Source organism: Triticum aestivum, chromosome 7B, assembly GCF_018294505.1.
Source record: "Triticum aestivum cultivar Chinese Spring chromosome 7B, IWGSC CS RefSeq v2.1, whole genome shotgun sequence".
Taxonomy (NCBI): domain Eukaryota; kingdom Viridiplantae; phylum Streptophyta; class Magnoliopsida; order Poales; family Poaceae; genus Triticum; species Triticum aestivum.
In genome coordinates, this window is record NC_057813.1 from 674345491 (window position 1) to 674353868 (window position 8378).

General features: G+C 62.5%; 2 pseudogenes; one reads left to right on the top strand and one right to left on the bottom strand.

The window, feature by feature from the left end:
• Positions 1–6648, top strand: part of LOC123158421 (uncharacterized) — a 7779-nt pseudogene extending 1131 nt beyond the window's left edge.
• A 177-nt stretch (positions 6649–6825) lies between these two features.
• LOC123158423 (receptor protein kinase-like protein At4g34220) overlaps positions 6826–8378 on the bottom strand; it is a 4750-nt pseudogene continuing 3197 nt past the window's right edge.

An 8378-nucleotide genomic window follows, 5' to 3' on the forward strand; every position in this document is an offset into this window, starting at 1 on the left:
GCTTGCAGAAAAGAGAGGCGGGGAGGGGAGGATGGCGCGTCGTCGGTGGGAGCTGCATTGAAGGGCGCCGCGGGGAGCCGGACGGCGATGGGACTGGAGGGGCTAGGCGCCGGTCCCTCGCCTAGGCCGGTCGCAGAGAGATCGAGGAGGGGAGGTTGCACGCCGGGCGCCAGGGGATGGGCAGGGACTTCCGCAGTACTTCAAAATACCCTAAATATCATCCATATACTTGCTCTAGGGGTTCACTTCAGTTTATATATACGATTTTGTGTACGTATACGCTGATTTGGCGGTGGTCAACTCGAGCCACGGGGCGTTGACTGCCAGGTCCTCTAAGCCGCTTGAATACGCAGGGAAGCAGGGTTTTTATTGCAAAATTGCCAGTGATAAAACAGTTGCTTCCCACCGACACTCCTCCCCGACCCACTCCCGCCGGAGCACCTTGTCGTCGGTCCCCACGCACACCCTCATCGTACGCGCCGTGCACCTGGCCCACCCGCTCCGTCGCCTTGTTGTCGCCGAGGTCGTAGAAGATGGAGCCAAGGCCGGCGCCAGCGAGCAGTGAGTGGAGCACATTGATGGAGCCGTGGTGGAGCACGGAGTTGGCGGCGAGCAGGAGCACGGCGTCGAACATATTGACGATGTGCGCGCCGGGCTGGTGGATGCTGAGCACTACGGTGCGCCCGAGCGACTCGGCCTTGGCCCGGAGCGCGCCCCCGATCTGGAGCGCGGACGCGCTGTCGAGGCCCGACGTGGGCTCGTCGAGCACCAGCACGGCAGGGTCGCGCGCGGCTTGGACGCTGATGGACACGCGCCGGCGCTCTCCGCCAGAGAGGTCCTTGACCCTGGCATCAGCGACGCGAGCGAGCGCAAGGTCGTCAACGAGCGCGTCAACCGCGGCGGGGTCCTATGCGTCTGGGCCGAGGCAGAGGCGCGCGCTGAAGTGGAGCGTCTCGCGCACTGTGAGCAGTGGGAAGACGACGTCGCGCTGGGTGGCATAGCCGCAGAGGCGGCGCATGGACGCAGCCCGTGGCGTCCACAGGCGAGCCATTGACGCGGAGGTCAGTAGGAGGGGAGGAGCTGGTGTCAAGGCGACCGGAGAGGATCTCGAGCGACGTGGACTTGCCGATGCTGGGGCCGACGATGGTGAGCAGCTCGTCGGGGCTCGCACGGCAGCTGACGTTGCGAAGCACTAGGCGGCACCGGCTGCTGCGGCTCACCGGCGAAGGTGCAGGCGCAGCAAGGTGTTAGTTAAACCCTGATCCTTTTTTTCGTAGCTGGACCGGCTTCTCCAGACCGGTCTCTTGTTTCCTGCATGCATAAGACGCCGAGCGCACGATCTGTGCGCGTCGAGCGTGACTAGGCGTAGATAGTGGCCGCAGTGAGCACGCCCACTCTGCGAACGTGGGATGGCACGTTCAACACAAATGGGGCGCGGCATGCGCATCGGTCGGGCTAGTAAGGACGAACTGAATAGGAGGAGAAGAAAAACAGAAAAGCAGCATCAGTTGTGCGCTGCGCAAAACACCACTGTCTCTTGTGAGTTCATCGTGAGAGAGAGAGAGAGAGCACGAGCGCGGTGGGCGCCTGACAATTGGCATCAGAGCCACCGTCGACGAGGGACCATGGCGAGCAGCAGAGAGGCCGGCACCAACGAGGCACCAGCCACAGATGCCCAGGCACACGGCGGGGAGGCAACGCCACAGGCGCGCACGGAGACGCGGGGAAGGAGCCACGGGCGCAGTTGCGTCAGGACGAACGCGGGCGAGGTAGTCGTCCATGAGCGCATAATTCGGGAGACTGCCGGGCACGACAGCACGATCGTCTACCCCACCCTGACCTCCACGAACTACATCGAGTGGGCGTTGGTCATGCAGATCAACCTGCGCACGCAGGGCCTCTGGGAGGCCATGCTTGGCGAAGGCATGGTCACTGACCGCGAGGACATGGCGGCGCTCGCCGCGCTGGTCCGGGCTGTGCCCTCGAAGATGCATGGCGTCCTCGCCGTCAAGAATTCCGCGCACGAGGCCTGGGAGGCCGTGCGCACGATGCGGATGGGCGTGACCCGCGTCTGGGAGGCCACAGTGCAGCGTCTCCGGTCTGATTTTGAGCAGATCACGTTCAGGGAGGGAGAAACCCTGGATGGCTTCGCCATGCGCATCACCACCCTCGTCAACAACCTTTGGTTGTTGGGCGACAACATGGAGGAGGTGCGCGTAGTGCAGAAGTTCATGCGCATCGTGTCGGCCCGGTACGCGCAGATCGCCTGCACCATCGAGACCCTCCTCGACCTCAGGAACCTGACGGTGGAGGAGCTCGTCAGGCGCCTCTGCTCTGCCGAGGAACGCTTCGGCACCGACGTGAGAGGCCACGGCGCACAGCTTCTGCTCATTGAGCAGGAGTGGTACGCATGCAAGGGCCAGCAGGAGCAGGGGCAAGGCTTAGGCTCGTCTGGCGGCGGCGGACAGCAGCAAGGCAAGCCGCAGGGCGGCAGCGGCGGACAGCACCGCGGGCGCAACATGACTAAGGTGAAGTGTTACAACTGTAACAAGCTCGGGCATTTCTCCAGGGATTGCAAGGAACCACGACGGGAGCGAAAGGGCCAGGGCCAACCGCCGCCGGCACAGCCACCGGCGGCCCAACCGCAGCTCCAACCAAGGGAGAACCTTGCGAGGATCGACGACGACGACACGGGGCTTCTGCTAGCGAGGGCATGCACTCTTCACGCGTGGACCCGCAGTGCTAATGGCCACGGTGCAGTCGTCGGACGCATTTCAAGCGGCGCACGATGTTGCCTCGGCGAGCGGGCGAGCCACGGGCGCGCCCACGAGCGTGACACTGGTCAAGGATCAGATCTTTCTATCAAGGGAGGCCCACACCGACGACATCTGGTTCCTCGACACCGGAGCCAGCAACCACATGACTGGCGTCAGGGGTGTGTTCTCCGAGCTCGACACCGGCATAGCTGGAATGGTCAAGTTCGGGGACGGGTCCATCGTAGAGATCCAAGGACGCGGCACGATCATCTTCGTGTGCCGCAATGGTGAGTGTTGAGCCCTGACAGATGTGTATTACATTCCCCGCCTTCACAGCAACATCATCAGTCTCGGCCAGCTCGACGAAAACAGCTACCAGGTCCTCATCGAGAATGGCGTTCTGCGCCTGCGAGACCAGCAGCAGCGACTCCTCATCCGGGTAGAGCGTGCGCGGAACCGTCTGTACATGGTCACCCTCGATGCCACACAGCCGGTCTGCCTCGCAGCGCTCGCCGGGGAGAAAGCCTGGAGGTGGCACGAACGCTACGGGCACCTCAACTTCGACGCGCTCCGCAGGCTCTCGCGGCACGACATGGTGTGGGGTCTGCCAGTGATCGAGCACGCCCAGCAGCTCTGCGACAGCTGCTTGGCGGGGAAGCAAAGGAGGGCTCCGTTCCCGCAGGCGGCGAAGGGGCGAGCACAAGGCCTGTTGGACCTCGTCCACGGCGACCTGTGCGGCCCGATAGAGCCGGCCATGGCCGGGGGCAAGCGCTACTTCCTCCTCCTCGTCGACGACCTAAGCCGCTATATGTGGCTCACCCTCCTCACCACTAAGGACGAAGCCGCGACGGCGATCAAGCACTTCAAGTCCGGAGTGGAGGTGGAAACTGGGCGGAAACTGCGCCTACTCCGCACGGACCGAGGAGGAGAGTTCACTTCCGCCACGTCCACCACGTTCTGCGTCGAGGAAGGCATGCGGCGCCAGCTGACGGCGCCCTACTCACCATAGCAAAACGGTGTGGTGGAGCGGCGCAACCAGACGATCGCCGCCGCTGCGAGAAGCCTGATCAAGGCGAAGGGGGTACCGGCACGCTTTTGGGGGGAGGTGGTCACCACCGCCGTTTATCTCCTCAACAGATCACCGGCGAACAGCGTCGACGGCAGGACGCCCTACGAGGTATGGCACGGTCATAAGCCTGATGTGAGCCACTTACGTGTATTCAGCTGTGTCGCCCATGTCAAGGTGGTGAAACCACATGCGGCGAAGTTGGACGACCGAAGCACTCTGATGATCTTCCTCGGGTACGAGCCGGGGACGGTGCCGTACCGCGTCTACGACCCAGCCCGCAACCGTGTGCACGTCTCTCGTGATGTGGTCTTCGACGAGAGCGCACGATGGGACTGGGAGGTGAACAAGGCGGCGCCAGCGGGTGTGGAGTTCACCGTCGACACTTTCTCCTACACAGCGACACGCACGACGGCGCGCCCACCGGCGAACACAGAGCCGGACTACGCTGCGACGCCCCTAAAGGAGAGCACCGCGACAGGCTCTCCGGCGTCACAGGTGGTGAGCACACGCAGCGCAGGCCCTCCCAGCCCGCAGCGCACCGCCCCGTAAAGTCCAGCTGGCACGGCCGAGCCCGCCGGCAACGTTGAGGAGCGCGACGACGAACCACAGCACCAGCCGCACCGCATGATGACCCGCGCCGGAGACGGCATTGTACAGCCAAACCGGCAGTACGAGGACTATGTCATGCTGGCTCACGAGGACGAGCTCTACCTGTGCGAGATCGACGAACCCAAGACCTTTGCGGAAGCAGAGGAGGAGGGAGCGTGGCGCCGCACCATGGACGAGGAGATGGCTTCGATCATCGCCAACAAGACTTGGCGGCTCACTAAGCTGCCTACGGGTCACAAGGCCATCGGGCTCAAGTGGGTGTACAAGCTCAAGCGTGACGCCAGCGGCAATGTACAGAAGCACAAGGCGCGCTTGGTGGCCAAGGGGTTCATCCAGAAGCAGGGCATCGACTTTGAGGAGGTGTTCGCTCTCGTGGCGCGCCTCGAGTCCGTCCGCCTGCTGGTCGCTCTCGCCGCGCACGAGGGCTGGCATGTCCACCACATGGACGTGTAGAGCGCCTTCCTCAACGGTGATTTAAAGGAGGAGGTGTACGTGACGCATCCACCGGGCTACGCCATCGACGGGGAGGAACACAAGGTGCTCCGTCTGGACAAAGCTTTGTACGTACTACGACAAGCTCCACGGGCGTGGAACACCAAGCTGGACCGCTGCCTCCTTGGACTTGGCTTCACCAGGAGCCCGTCGGAGCACGCAGTCTATGGACGCGGACACGGGACTGCACGCCTGCTCGTCGGCGTGTACGTGGACGACCTCATCATCACGGGGAACAACGACGACGAGATCAGAAGGTTCAAGGAGGAGATGCAGAAGCAGTTTCGCATGAGCGACCTGGGCTTGCTAAGCTTCTACCTTGGCATCCAGGTGAAGCAGACGGCAAATGGCATCTCCCTCAACCAGGCGGCGTACGCCGGCAAGATCATCGAGAAGGCCGGCCTGGTGGGATGCAATCCAACTCAAATCCCCATGGAACCACGCTTCAAGCTCAACAAGGTGAGTTCTGCACCAGCCACAGACGAAACGGCGTACCGGAGCATCGTTGGTGCACTGCGCTATCTGGTGCACACACGCCCAGACATAGCATACTCTGTCGGCTACGTGAGCCGGTTCATGGAGGCCCTGACGACGGAGCACCTCGCCGCCATCAAACAAATCATCAGGTACGTTGCTGGGACGCAGCACCACGGCTGCTTCTATGCCAAGGGGGCAGCCGAGGCAACTCTGGTGGGCTTCAGCGACAACGACATGGCGGGCAACGTCAACACCCGCAAGAGCACGAACGGCGTCCTCTTCTTCCTTGGCCGGAGTCTGATCAGCTGGCAATCACACAAGCAGCGCATGGTGGCCTTGTCCACCTGCGAAGCCGAGTACATCGTCGCCGCAACGGCGACCTACCAGGGCGTGTGGCTCGCGCGGTTGCTTGGCGACATGAAGAACGCAGAGGCAGAGCAAGTCAGGCTGAAGATCGACAACAAAGTTGCGATCTCCCTCAGCAAGAACCCCGTCTTCCACGACCGCAACAAACATATTGACACAAGGTTCCATTTCTTGCGCGAGTGCGTCGAAGACGGGCGTGTGGAGGTCGAGTTCATCGACACCAACGGGCAGCTCGCGGACATCCTGACAAAGGCGCTAGGTCGTGCCAAGTTCCAGGAGCTTCGAGAAGAAATTGGTGTCATTTTAATCCAGTAGGGGCTCAGGATTTAGGGAGGCAATTGTTAGTTAAACCCTGATCCTTTTTTTCGTAGCTGGACCGGCTTCTCCGGCCCGGTCTCTTGTTTCCTGCATGCATAAGACGCCGAGCGCGCGATCTATGCGCGTCGAGCGTGACTAGGCGTAGATAGTGGCCGCGGTGAGCACGCCCACTCTGCGAACGTGGGATGGCACGTTCAACACAAACGGGGCAGCGGCGTGCGCATCAACCGGGCTAGTTAGGACGAACTGAATAATAGGAGAAGAAAAACAGAAAAGCAGCATTAGTTGTGCGCTGCGCAAAACATCACTGTCTCTTGTGAGTTCATCGTGAGAGAGAGAGAGAGCACGAGCGCGGCGGCCGCCTGACAGCAGGGTCGCCGGCGGCGTCGAGGAGGAGGTCGTCGAGCCTGCTCCATATCTTGAGCTGAGCGGGAGAGGCCGGGCGGAGACGGCGATGTGGTAGTTGATGCCCATGGCCTCCACCTCGCACCTGCTGCTTTCTACTCCTCCGCTCTTCATTGATTTGCTCGCTAGCTCATCGTCTTCCTGGATGGTTGCTAGTAATAGTAAAGGTGGTGCTTCACCTGCCATCGTCGGCCCCAGCGACGCCAACAAGTCCACGCTGCTCGAGATCCTCGCCGGCCGTCTCCAGCCGAGCTCCTCCCCTCCTACTGACCTCCGCATCAATGGCTCCCTTGTCGACGCTGCGGCCATGCGCTGCATCTGCGGCTACATCAGCTAGCCCCTCAGTTCAGACGCGTGTGACCCTGCCGCGGTCGATGCGCTCGTCGACGATCTCGCCCTGACCCGCGTCGCGGACGCCGGGGCCAAGGACCTCTCTTCTCGCCATCGTCGGCCCCAGTACCAGTAGAAGCCGCGGAGGCGCAGGATCTTGCCATGCCGGAGCTTGGCGATCGAACTCGCTGAACCGCCTCACGCCGGCATCGTTGCTGCCGATCCTGCGCACGGCCAGAGCGGCGGCGTCTGCCAGGACCGCCTTGTACACGCTGCTGTCGCCCACCGGGCCGAGGATGTAGGCCGGCGCCTTGAGCAGTGCCTCCAGCTCCAGCTCCACCTTGCCGTCTACCGAAACCTAAAAAAAACTCGTCGTCCATCGTCACTAGCACAGACCTCTCTTTCGCCTTCTTGGCCGCCACCGCTTCCTCGCCTGACTTGTGCTTCTCCTCCTTGGCAACGTAGGAGGCCAACGTGTCCGTCACATCCTCCTCTGTATCGTCGTATTCGTCGACTGCCTTCTTCCCAGGACAGCACGACGACAGGCTCCGGCCGGCGACTCGTCCAATGGTTCTGGCTTCTTGAACATCGTTTTCCGGCTTCGCCACCTCCTGTCGCTGCTTTCTTTTCCTCACCTGGTACACATAGAAGAACAACAAGAACATGATGGCGACGCCGGCCACGTCGCCGGCGGCAATGGCTAGGTTGGTGGCCAGCTTCAGCTTGCCTTGCTCTCCTCCTGATGACGGCCCTCCACAGCTTGTCGTTGCCTGCGAACGTCATCGCCCTTTGACCCGCCATGAACGGTGCCACCACCGGGATCACGCCGATGAGTTTGTTGAAGGACAGGTCGATGGTGAAGTTGGTCGGTAGGTGCGACGCCATTTCCAGCGGTATGGCCCCGGCGAGCCGGTTGGAGGAGAGGTTGACATACTGTAGCGTGGCGCCTCCAAAGTCCGTCGGGAGTGTGCCGTTAAGCATGTTGGAGCTGACGTCGAGCACCTGCAACGCCGGCAACCCACCGACGAGGAGCGCGCCAGAGAAGTAGTTGCTGGCGAGGGAGACAACGATGAGGTTCCGAAGCAGGGTGAGGTTCACCGGTATGGCGTCGGAAAGCGCGTTGCCGGCAAGATTGACGGCGCAGAAGCTGCACAGCAGGTCGACGTGCTCCGGCAGCGCCCCCGTGATGTCGTTGCTGGCGAGCGAGAGGATGTGGAACTCTAGCACGCGGAACAGGTCGACGGGGAGGGTGTCGTTGAGCGCGTTGCCAGCGAGATCGAGGTGGCGGAGGTGCTCGATTCGGCCCAGCTCCGGCGAGATGGGGCCGACGAGCTGCTCGTTGGGCGGGACGACGCTGACGACCCTCATCTGGTCCGACGAAGACGTGGCGGGGAAGGCCATGCAGACGACGCCGTTCCAAGCGCAGGGCGTGGCACCGGCATAGACCCAGCCGGAGAGGGAGCCGAGGTGGTCGGCAAGGAGGGAGGACATGAAGGAGAGGAGCAGCACGCCGTCCTAGTTAAGCGCCACGGCGAGCTGCGTCGCGTGGGCGCGCG